Source organism: Atractosteus spatula, chromosome 6 (genome assembly GCF_055471065.1).
Source record: "Atractosteus spatula isolate fAtrSpa1 chromosome 6, fAtrSpa1.hap1, whole genome shotgun sequence".
Classification (NCBI taxonomy): domain Eukaryota; kingdom Metazoa; phylum Chordata; class Actinopteri; order Semionotiformes; family Lepisosteidae; genus Atractosteus; species Atractosteus spatula.
In genome coordinates, this window is record NC_142711.1 from 60,080,841 (window position 1) to 60,093,697 (window position 12,857).

Sequence of the window (12,857 nt, forward strand, 5' to 3'; positions counted from 1 at the left end):
GATTAACTGGGGGGTGGGGCTGATGAAAACACACACGCACGCACGCACACACACATACACATACCCGGCCCTGCTTGCCCTGTGGGGTATGTTTTTTGTAGATCATTAGATCATCTGCAGCAGAAGTATTTGATCTGCATGGAGTCTCTTGTGAACTGGTGCCAAAGGGGAGTGGACCACTGCTGGGACACTATGGACACCAGTATATTTCCCAGAATGAAGCAGTGCCGCAGTCTGCTTGTGCTCCCCATCTTAAAAAGAAGAAGAAATAAAGATTAAGAAAATGACTAATCTTGTGAGTAATGTGTCATGACAGAAACGCCGCTATGTGTTTGATATAATGTTGCCAGCGATCAGCAAGCGGCCCAGCCGTAGAAGAAATCCAATAAAGATCAAACCTCTAATATTAAAAGCTATGCCCAATAATTTGTCAAGAGGAATGTTTTGGGATTTGACTGCTTTGAGAAGCCTTTTGACTCTTCTTTGTAACTCAGAAATTTCTTTCAACTGTTTAGTACACGTCTTTTATCTTCCGATACTTTGTTTTTTTTTTCTGTTTTTGCTGAGGAAAAGCGCTCGCACGTCGTTTCAGTAAGAAAGATTATTCCAGTTTACAGGTCTTTTCTGTCCAGGTGCTTAAAACACCCACTTGACTCTTTACCCTGTCTGAAACGAAACGGCCAGATTAGGAGTGATTAGGATTTGCCCATTAGCATTGACGCCCCAACAGGTACACTACATCTAGGAATTCAGATGTGGATATTAGACAGGAGATGTTACAGCTCAGCAAAGCACACAAGTGTTAATTTAATGTGGATCTTCAAACATTTCCCAGACTGTTTGTTTTCTTTGCTCTTTTTACTCCTCATTCTCTCTTTTCCGTTTGATTGAATCAGGCAACCGCAAAGTATGATGTCTGTGTTGTGTAATCAAAAAAAATCAAGAGAAGGATTTAAGTTTTTGGATCAAAGTCTCTCAACTCTCTGTGCCTCTGTGTTGTGTTACAAAGAGCTATAAACACCTGTAGTAAACTACCGGTATGTGTATTTAAAAAAAAAGACAACTCGAGTCAGTTTGCAATCTTAAATCTAATTTTTTTAACAGTGGTTTTAACTTCTGTTTTGCTATATTAAAATCAGTTTTCCTTTAGCATATCTTACTATTGCTTGTCATGTATCTGTCACATATAAAATGCTTGCAGAATTATGAGGAATATTTTAACAGCTCTTGGGACATCTGACGTGGAGTTGTCAGATCCCTATGAGTTTTTTTTTTTACTTGTACCAAGTAGAGTTTATAAACATGTTGGTCGTCTAAATTGAATTGCAGTCTAATTGCAGCTGAATTGTGAGTGGAATGAATTGTGAGGGGATAGTCATCACTAACCACAAATGTTTCATTTAGCTAGTTTTGCTCCCTTTTTATGTTAATACGTTTGTTGTGCACAAAAGAAAACACTCACCTTTTAAATTAAGTGTTTATTTCAACCAATTTTAAATGTTATTGCTTCCTTTAAACCCATTTTACCACCAGCAGTTGGGAATCTTCACCCTTTGTAATAATATCTGTAGACTACTTAGTAAATTTATTTTTGTGTATTTGTGATTTAATCACAAACTTAAAGATGCCGTTTTAGTTAGAAGAGATGCTATTTTTTATTCTTTGAAAAAGTGTACATGGGGGAGGGGAAATTGATATTTTACATGTTCTGGAAAAAAATATTTGATTTGGAAGTCTTTCAGGCATCTGCTTAGTTGTAAAAAGAATAGTATTTTTTTTTAGTTGCCAAGTGCTAACATGTTAAAGGTTGCAAGGTTAAAATAAACAATTAGCACAACCCCTTTAGATTAAAAGGCTGGTGTTTAATTACAGGATTTTGTGTGCTGTAAAAATCTTCTAAAAAGATCGGGCCTTGTTATAACTTTAGACGTTTATTTGCAAACACGTTTGTTGCTCTTAGCAGAGAAAGAGGGGTGGGGGTGGAAGGCTTAGGGTTTGGGCCTGCTGAGTCGGTTTCCCTTGGTGACATCCAAACAGGTTTCCTGTGTGTACACTGCTATTCCTGTCTTGTTGAATCATGCATCCCTAGGACACCATTTCTGGTTTCCCAGTGGTAATTTTGTGAAATTTAAACAGTAGCTGAAAAAATGACCAAACATGGAAAAAAGCACACGCGCGCACAGAACAACACAACACATGCATGAAAAAAGAAGCCTCGGTCCTCTGTGACAGAAGACCTGGTGCAGAGCTCTGTGGTTTTCCCATTATGTTTTGGGGAAAAAAATGAATCCAGATGTCAACCCCCTAATAAAAAAAAAATCCAAGCTGGGAAATGAAAGAAAATCATCTTAATAAGGAACATCACTATGCTTCATTTTTGTACTCATGTTTAAATAAAAATGTACATTCTGTGGTACTTGCAGAATTGGTATAATCTAAAAGCAGGATTGCTTTTCAGTTTTAGCTTATTAAGAGAAGTGCACTCTTTTCAGTTGCTGCGTTTAACACCTCATGAGGTTCTCAGAAAATGTATAGCTTTGTTAGTTTTTGGAAGTGTTTTGTAGCCTTGACCTGTCTCACTTTGTGTGATGAGATTCATCTAGTTTTGACAGGTGGTCCGACTGAAATATTTGCAGCGCTGAGCTTGCATTACTTCTGAAACATCGGTGCATTATTTCTCGAATCAAGAATCTTGATCCATTTCTGTATTGGTACTGGCATGGTCAGAAAATAATTGCTTGTTTTTTTCTTACGGTAAGACCAAATCCGACTTGCGGTCATCTGTTGGTGATACTTTAATATATTTTGTAAAATTGAAAACGTTTAAATTCAGTTTCTTACAGCCAATGTTTTAAAATTATATTAAATTACCAAAAGTATGTAATATTTAGTATTTAATATATTATGTATTTCTGTTCTTTGAGTAGCAGTTTTGGCAGTCGATGTTCACATGATATTTAGCAAGATGATAATACCTTAACCTAACAAAGATATTTCCACATACAGAACTTTGTCTTCATCTACTGTATAACATTTCTACACTTGTGTCTTTTTCTTTCTGCCCCTGTGCATAACTAAAGTTTATGTTGTCATTTTGTAATCAATTATTTGATTTTATTTCATTACCTCGAAGAAATGAATTAATTCTGTGTTTCAAATTAGTTTGATTAGGAAATAGCTTATTTACTTTATATAAGCTATAAATTTAATTTAATGAGATAAGATTACACATTTCAAATGTGCTGGCTATGTAAATATTTGCAAAGTATTTCAAATTTCATTAAGTTCATAACAATGTTCAGAAAATAGACTTTGAAATCAATTTGCTTTTTACAAAGGCACTTCTGTGGGCTCAAACTTTTATCAGAACAATTTTAATTTTTGTCCTGAACCAATTTAAGCTTTTCAAACTCATTTTACACTTGTTTCATTGTTAGGCTGCATAAGGAGTTAAGGGTGTCTAATCTGCAAAATTCTAGTGAAGCAAGAGGTTAGATTTAGGTTCTGAAAGAGTGAAGGACAGTTCAGCAGGTTAATGTATCACCTTCAAGATTTTTTTATCAATATACTGTAAAAGGGCAAATACTATTTCCAGACATTTAAAGTAAAGTGGTTTTGCATAGCTTCTTTATTCTTTAGTTGTCAGTATAGAAAAAAAAAGTTGAACATTAACTTCGCACAGAAGTTAATTGCAAGGAAATTCCTGTGACCCCCAGTGTAAATTTATAATGGTTTTCTATACTTTACGTTCAGTAATGTGAAAAAGTGGGAGGAGTTTCTGGCTCCTCTAACACAATCCAGGTGATTCTGTTACCTGTGTTCTGTAACTCAGAGTGAGATCTAAAAATAAGACGAAAATGCAATTGTAAAAGCCCATAAAATTGAATTACCAAACAAAACCTCAAACTAATTATGGAAAGAATACTGTGCAGCGATTTTAATTTGATGTATCTCTCAGATACACTCTGGTAGTCGGGCACAGTAATAATCCTCTGTACTATGTGCAAAGTTTAATTATTGGACCTGTGGCATCTAGGATTTTGTTTTCCAGTGACAGGATTAGAGCGTGTTACTATGATATAACTGGACTATTGCGTAAATAATCAGAACCATATGTCCTGTTCTCTCACATGCTTTTAACATTGAAATTGTTCCTAATTGCTTCTAAATATATTTTGTATGGCATGACAGGCATGTTATATATCATCTTGTCTCTTTTAATGCTGTCTACAAATGTGTGGTTGTTATCTTGTGCATTTCGTCTAGCCTGCTAAAATTATGTGTCATTCTTAGAAGATGGAATGGAAATTTGCTTGTGTTTTGAAAACAGATAATATGTACAGTAATTGTTCTGTGAAGCTCACTCATGAAAAGCAGCTTTCTCATAATGGAAAGCTTTATAATCTAAAAACTGCAGTTTTGCCACTATAAATTTTTACTACTATTAGAAGAATAGTTCTAATAATGTGAAACATGCTTTTTTAAAACAGTTCAAGCATATAGACTGAAAGACATACATTTAAGAAAAGATGCAAAATGTTTTTAACTAAACCTTACTGGGTTGTATGTAACATTCTGTTCCTGTTAAAGCTTTTGGAGAATAATTATTGTACTGGGGGAGAATGGAGAGTAAAATCATCAGGACACTTGGAAAGAAAACTGTGTATAAACATTTTTAAGTATATTATTCATTTAAAGCAAAACTTTACTAGCAAGTATATTCTGTCATTCTGTCTTTTGTTACACCCTGAAAGACTTCCCTTGTGAGTGTCCATTTACCTCATATACATAAGCCTTCAGACAGCTTTTCTGAACTTTAAAAGATAAGACACAAACGCCAAGAGGTGAAAATTGTTTCAATGTACAGGTGGAGCTTGAAAGGAGGTTAATGATATTGTACTACCATGGCTCCACAGGAGGAAATAATAATATCCATTATTACCCTTCAAAAAGTGAAGGTTTTCTGTGGAAAAGAACTGACGTAACGGCACTGTTTCATAAAACAGTGAAGGCCACAATTCACTGATAAGAAAGGATTTATGTGCAAGAGGGCCTTTCAGCCCGGCTGGCCTGTTTGGTAATTACAGTAGTAGGTTATTAGTCCAAGGATCCCGTCCCGACATTTCTTGAAGGAAGTCACGGTAACGGCTTCAACCACATGGCTTAGGTACTATAGCTTATTCCACAGTCCCTCAACCCTTTGGGTAAAGTAGTGCCTCGTTCTCTCATTTTTAACACAGTTCCACATTGTTTCCACTTGTTTGCTGCGGTTTGTGACAAAAAATGCAGTAGCTTTGCAAAAAAAGTGGTGGGAGACAGACGGAGGAAAGCGCCCAAAGAAGGATTCTACCTACATCGATGTCTTCTAGTTGGAAGCCACAGTGGCCACCTCGAATGGAAGGACTGACCGTGAAGACTAGTAAAAGAACCACGGGTTTCACGAAGGTGACGTCTGAGTGAACAATTTTATTGTATTGCAATAAATATAACCCTAAAACAGATCTAAATTAATGGAATCGTGAAAAAGAGCGACTGCTTTTGAAATGGGTACATCTGGTGCCCGATAAGGACCACATCAAAATGTATTAAAAGGTTGCCCAATGTGAAAAGGGCGGTGAGCGATGATTCGGAGATGATTAAGAACAGGCCCACTGTCAACTATTGAAACAGAGTGCTAGGCAGTCTAGGGTACATAACAACATGTTTCACTGTCCACCTCCTTTTCATCTGCACATGCAGTTCAGCCCCTTCTTTTAAAATAATGTTTGTTTGTTTTGTTTGTTTTTTTTTACGCATGAGACCAACAGGATGTGGAGTCCTTTCCGGGCCTTTCTGTGCACTTCTTTGTTTTTATGTTTATTTAATTGCATGTACTGGATTTTCATCTTCACTTCTTCAGTAGTAAATGGGCATGTTCAGTGGATCCATTGACTTCCAATAGCACATAGCTAGCTTTTTGTAAATGAGTGCTTTGAATTCCTGTTACTCCTGTTAGCTCTAAAAGTGGTATAAAGATTTTTCAGCTGCCCACCCTTTTAATCTCACTGCTCTCTAAATGGCTGTATGTGTGTTTTTTCTTCTCTGTATTTGGTTTGTAGATCTGTGTTATTATTATAACTGCACTATTCCTAGAGCTCAATCCATCTACAAAAGAAGATTATTTAGGAATATTCCATGGAAAAACTACTGTGTCTTGGGTGTTTAACTCAGGAAAAAAAGAAATTATGTTGATCGAATTCAGCCTACTGGATTATGGATTTAAAGGCCAGAACCCTCTTTCTAGACTGAATTCTAAGTCGGCTTTTGTTTTTTTTGTTTTCTAAAGATGTAAGAGATACTTAGAAAGTACACATAGACAGACATTTGCTGGTTGGTAGTTTTGCTCCTAAAGTTCTTTAATGAAAATAAACTCTTAGAAATGCCAACAGCTACCGTAATACTTTGCAGTACATACACGTAATGAATAGAGGGGTGACGTTTTTGTGTTTGCCCTCTGTATATTGTGTTGTTGTCCTGTGTTAAACTTATTACTACATGAATTTTCCCCCTGTGCTGCTGGGAAATTAAAAGTTAGCTTAGAAAGGGCCCTTTCTTGCTGCAGGAAATAATTTGTGCAAAGTTGACCGTTTTGGCTCTACTGCTGGCAACCTCTCTTGCTGGTTCTGCTTCATTGCTTTCTCAGAATGTTTTAATGCCTTTTGCTGTCTTCTAGGCCACAGTGGTCCATGTCTTGGTATGTTGTCTACAACATCCTTTTATGAATGCCTCCCATTCCTGCTGCATTTTTAAAAGAGTTTTAGACTCCTTTAGGCGTGGGCTGCCTTTAACATTAAAAAATATTCTGTGCTTGTCTCACTGCAAATTAGGTTTTAATGCGTTTCCTCAGAAAACAGCATGTACTGTATCTGCAGAAAATTACATTACCTTCCAGCTAGCTGGAATAGTAGATACGTGAACCATAACTGTCACTTTTTTTTCTTTTTCTCTCAACCACAGACTTTTTAACATTGAAAAACACTTGTGCATTACATACACAGTTAAGAGTTTAGAATTTTCTGCTCCAAAATTAAAAATCAAACTTGCATTTCGAGGTCACACTACATTTGTTTTTGTTTTTTGTATTTACACATTCTTAAATGACATTACAGTTCAATGCTCATTTTTTTTGTTCAGCTGTCTTTGCAGTAATGGTTACAGATGAGACTAATTAGCCAATCTTTCTTGAAATCTGCCCTAATCAGCTATGATGAATGGGACTGATCTGCAGCAGAGATTAATTTATCACAGCCTTCCTTGTGAAATGACAGTAGAGCCTAGAGCATGCAGAAACCTCCCCAGGACAAACAACACAGAGATTTGCATTATTGATAGGCAAATCATCCATGTCTTTTAGGTGCCTGACAGTTCATCAATAAACTGTTTTCAGTAAGCTGTTTCCTACCCACTACTCTTAGTAGTGGAGAAAATATTAGTGAAAAAGTAACTAAATAACACTGTCAATGAGTTTTCTGATTGAGAGGAAGATTAAAATGATTGCTTATTAGGCATTCATAATGTCAGAATCTTTTCTCACTGCTTTGTTATAGACTGCTGTTTGACCGGACAGGGTAGTTTTAAGGAATATGGAAACCCGAATTATTGAATTACCAAAATGAAAAAAATGCCTGTAAAACTGTAAACTTGTCCATTTTTTTTTCTTTTAAAAAGACTTTTGCTTTGAATCTGTTTCTAAAAATAAGCAGTTTATAATCATGTCAGATAGTAGTTGAATATATTTTTAATATTTAAAAAATTAAGCCTGTCATCTACAGTGTACGTGCTACACTGTACATTGCCTGTTATTCACCAAATTAAGCATGCACTATTCTTTTTCATTTTACTGAACATGGCATATTAATCTTTTTATCTGCTTTATTTATGAATCGCTAAATTGTATAAGAACGGGACAGAACCAGCAATTGTGAACTAAATCGAGAATGTAGTCAGTAATAAATAAGTGGAATAGATATTATATACCTACTAGAACTATACTGAACCAAGCAGATTGGATAATATGTTCAGTTTATAATCCTGTTTCAAGTTAGGATCTGACACTTAAAAATGAAATGGAATAGAAAGTCGACGTTTTTTGGCTCAGTTCACACACCCATTCCTGTGTGCAAAAGAAAGCACACAACTGAGGTCGACAGTCACCCAGGGAGGTGTCAGTGTTTAAAGCAAGTTTCATCACAGGGAAATAGATCGAAAACCTTGCCGCAACAGGCCAGAAATAGAGCGCAGCATGATTCCTGCTCGTCCTCGGTCGTTAACTGTTTCCCTGCTCTCCCGGGACATTCTCAGGTACGATTAGGCCTGGTATAGTGGCTCCTGTAGGTCAAACCTCAACAGCCTGGTTGTTGGAATTCCAGTCTATACTGTAGGTACGGTCAGAAAGCCTGTTTAGAATTGCTTGCATTTGTGTAATACTTTTAATCCCAAAGGACCCCCCAGATCTTCACACATAGGAGGGGGACACACTTGATCCACTGTGAAGTGCAGCCCCCCACCTGGGCTTGTTAAGCACCAGCAGCCCCAGTGCACAGCAGGCCGTACAGGGAAGAGAGAAGTCACTTCACCAGTTGCATTTGCTGTGGGGAGGCCAGATTGTACAAGCCCCGAGTGGAATTCGGGCAGGGGACAGAGTAGATACAATAACTTTTAAAGTCATGGGATCTTTAAAGACTCGGTAGTCAGGGGCTCGGTTTAATTTTTTTTATGTCCTTGCTAGGACTGTGTCAGAAAGTTATTAGCTGAAAGCACCTTGACTAAAAAAAATAAATAATTTTAAAACAAAAAAAGGATCTGTAAATTGGAGTCTGAGCCTTTTCTTTATTGCCTACTTTTCTCTTTGTTATTTTATTTTGAAAGCGAGTAGAAAGACTATTCTAAACCTCAACTTCAACGTTATAGTCCACTCTCCCACTTCTCCCACTGTATCTGCTATTACAACGCAGCCTGGGGGGGGTGTTTGATTTGAGAGCTTTTGTGCATTTCTGTTTTCGTCTTTTTCTTTTTCCTTTTATTTTTAATCCGGGCTGATGCAGGGAAATATCTAACCACAGTGTAACAGCACACACTGTGCTCTGATGTCTAGTGCAACTGGCAGTTTGTCTGGATTTCAGTTCTTCATGGCAAATAAAAACTATCCTATGAAAGTATACTCTTGGAAGATCCATTTTTTTGATTGTTGTAAAAGTATAAGCATCATTTCATTTAATTCTCTCCATGTTCTCCAGGGCCTGGACTACAGCATATAAATGAGGATAGAAATATAAGTCAAACATACATTTTAAAAACAAATATTTACTTGTGTTTTTCCCATGTATAAGGAGTGTAGTGTCGTTCTGGTGACAATTATTTATTTTTATGAAAAAAATAGTACTGTAACTGCAAATTTAGAAGTTGAAATAATTACAAAGAATTAATAAGTACTTCTTTCTTTAATATGTCAAAATGTTGGCATTTTATTTGTTAGAATTAAAAATTAATAAAATCCTTCTTGTAGCCGAGTATTGCTTTTGAAAATGTGAATCTTATTTGAAATAATATCCTGGTTTATTTTTTTTTGTGATGTTAGAGTGAGCATATTTTCACTATATACATATACCTTAATTGATGGCAGCACTGACTTCAGCAAAGCTGAATGTTTGAATATGATTGATTTTCCCATTTAAAACCAAGATGTGAAAATGTATAATTTGGGGTAGTATTAACAGTAATTACAGTGGAAGCAGGAATATTGCAATTACGAAAGAATGCTTTTTTTTCTTGAAACATGCCACAGCTATTAAATTAAAGGTAGGTTTATATAATGTGTTGTCATTCCTCTCTGGAACAATTATACCTCCCTAAAGAGATTAGAAAATATTTTTTATGTCTCTCATTTCACAGCCGTCACCATGCTGAACAGTAAATTTCTCCTGACTTGCTACACTCTAGGTAACGTGTCTTAAAGCTAGTTAAGAATACTAGAAGTAATAGGGGGGAGATGTTGGTTTTTTATGGTGTGACAACATAGAAAAAGAACTGTTTTCTTTAAGATCACATTTGAAATAAAACCGAATCAATATTAGGTGGATGTATTAAATCATGCCCTGTATGTAGTAAATAATGTTGACCACAGAGAGGTGTAATTTCAGCCAAGAAAGTGAGCTAATCCTCATCTTTTTGCTGTCCCAGAAAAATGCAAACCTGACGAGTATAAAATAGTAAAAACAGAAAAAAGAAGGACAACTAACACCAAAAACTAAATTGAAAAAACAATAACTTGAAAACTAAAGTTTATCAGAATTCTCTACTTTTATCTTGGTTTTTTTATCTACATGTTTGCTTATGCATCTTTTATCCCCTTTATTAATAACATTTTATGAATGATATTAATAACATTTTGCCCATTTCCTGAGGTTTCACCCTATGGCTTTGTTGTGCTTTGAACAGACTGTGGATAGCATAAGGCACATCAAATATTATCACTTTTTACTCTTTTAAATTGCATTTTGCATTTATTGAAGTTGCATTTATTGAAGTATTTCTTTAAATTAGATCTTTTTTTTTATTTGCTGCGTAATAATGGTGATGTTACTGAATGTTGAAGAACGTTGAAACTCAAGGCTTAATTAAATCAGTTTAACCTCCCATTAAGCATGGCTGGTGGCATGCGGAAACTTTTTTCTGTTGAATTCTGTTAAATGAAATTGTCTCCCATGTGCACGTCCATTAACCTCTGCCAGGCAGAAATCCCGATCTTAGCGATGATAACTGATCAAATATTTTTTCTGTCTTACTAAAGCGTTTGTGGTAGTCCTTAAAACCCAGATGTGAGACTTCTCAGCTTCCCCTTTCAGGGAAAAGACCATGTCTGTGCACAGGTCCAGCAGTCGGGCTCACATGGCAAGAGACAATGAAGCATTTTTCTGTGCTATGCTGCCATCAAGACCACAATACGCACGTGCAGAGCATGAACAAATGTTAGGAGACCTTTTAGTTCCGAGCAAGAGTTTAGAGACGACAACTTAGTGCAAAGAGGGTTTCAGGGAAACAGCAGCCCTGTTCAGGTGTGGGCTCAAGAAAGTTTTCTCCTGGGAGAAAACACGCAGATGGGTTGAGTTTAGGAACATCTTTCATTGCTCCACAGCAATGTTTTCCTGGCATCATTCAGAAGGGTAAATAAACAGCAGGCAGCTGTAGGACTAGAGCCCATTTCACCTCTGAGTCACAGGGGTCTGCTGGAATTAATTGCTAGTGAAACCTAAGACATGCTTAAGCATCGGCACAATAAAACTGGCTGTAAAGAGAGCCTCCCATGTTGTAGCTCTAATAAAAACATGTGAAGTTTCAAATCCCATGTCAATTCGGTCTCAGTGCTGACAGAAGCGTGTCTGAACCAGAGTGCGATATAAAGGTGTTAATAACTAGATTGTTAGGCACATAGAAGGATAAGGTTATCAAATAATTTCTGTTTCTATATATCTGACAGTCACATATGTTAGGTAAAAATATTCTTATTAGGGATTTACTAAAAAGGGTCATTTAGACAATAACCATTTATCATTACTAAATAAAACTGTAATAATATTAGTGGTACTTCAATTGCAGATGCAATCATCAAACTTTAAGGTGTAATTTACCTGTACCATGTACGCATTTTCATTTTGTTTTAAATCTGCAGCCATTCATGTCAGTGCCGCCATTTGATTTAGTTTACCTTCCAACCACGTTGTCTCAACTGTGTTTTGAAAAATATTGTAAATTAAATGTGATTTTTAGATTTTAGTGCATAATGAACAGTGTTTGTTCTTTTCTGTTTTTTCTCCTTTTTTGGACAGAATCAGGAATCACTTGATAACATTAAAATCCACTCCTGCTACCAGACTGAAATACCAGTTATTGTATTACATGTAAAATTACACTTTGATTTTGAAGTCTGAAGTATGTCTTTTTGTATTTTTTAGTAATAAAAATGAGAAAACTCTCATTTCAGCTGCTAACATAAATTTTAAAATGGTCCTAACATTGTACTATACTGTACATCTTTCATCTTATTACTTAAAAATGCTTTGTAAAACATTCAGTGTTAACATGAACAGTTGTCTTCTTAGGTCTCTTTTAACTAACTTAATAAGTGGAGCAAATTTTGTGTCAGCGTGTCTTGTTAAACCTTTTGTTTACTGTTGATTACTAATCAAATTCAGTAATATGTCGATCTTAATATGTAAAATATATTTATTTTTTCCTGTTCTTAAATAAATCACTTTGAACTATAGGCCATTAATATCCAACAAATAGATTTCACTTTCTTTAACATGCAGTTAAATAAGATTATGCTAATACAGTATGTGGGTCTGAAAGTTTCTTCGCACTTAGTCTGTTCTATGAGATTTAAGAATACCATGAGATTTTTGATTTTAGACATGTTTACGCCTCATTGTTAGATATAGACTTTATTCTTTACACTTTCCTTTTTTATGTTTTGTAATACACTGGATCTTATTTTTAAATATCCAAGTACTGCATGTTGTTCCTGCTGTATGGCTGGAGACATTAACCGCACTGCATTTCCTTAGAATTCGGGAAAATCTGGAAAGCAAACTGTGACTGTTTTTTTTTTTTTCATAAAGCAATCTTTCATGTTCCTCAGCCTGAAAGTTAAAAATAGACACCAGCTCAGAACTGGCACATTCGGTAGAGCACAGCTAGTTGTGAAATTTAAGTTTTGATTTGTGTCTTCTGTGAGCAGTTAACCACAGCCACATTTCAGTCCTCAACCGGACTGTCATTGTTTTTTTTGACCATATACTTTCAAAAGTGCTTTTCTCAGC

The 12,857-nt window shown here is 35.8% G+C and overlaps 1 protein-coding gene across 2 annotated transcripts in view; it reads left to right on the plus strand.

Annotated features, from left to right (window-relative positions):
* gmds (GDP-mannose 4,6-dehydratase) overlaps nt 1–12,857 on the plus strand; it is a 303,343-nt gene that overhangs the window by 143,422 nt on the left and 147,064 nt on the right. The gene's annotated exons all lie outside the window — the stretch shown is intronic.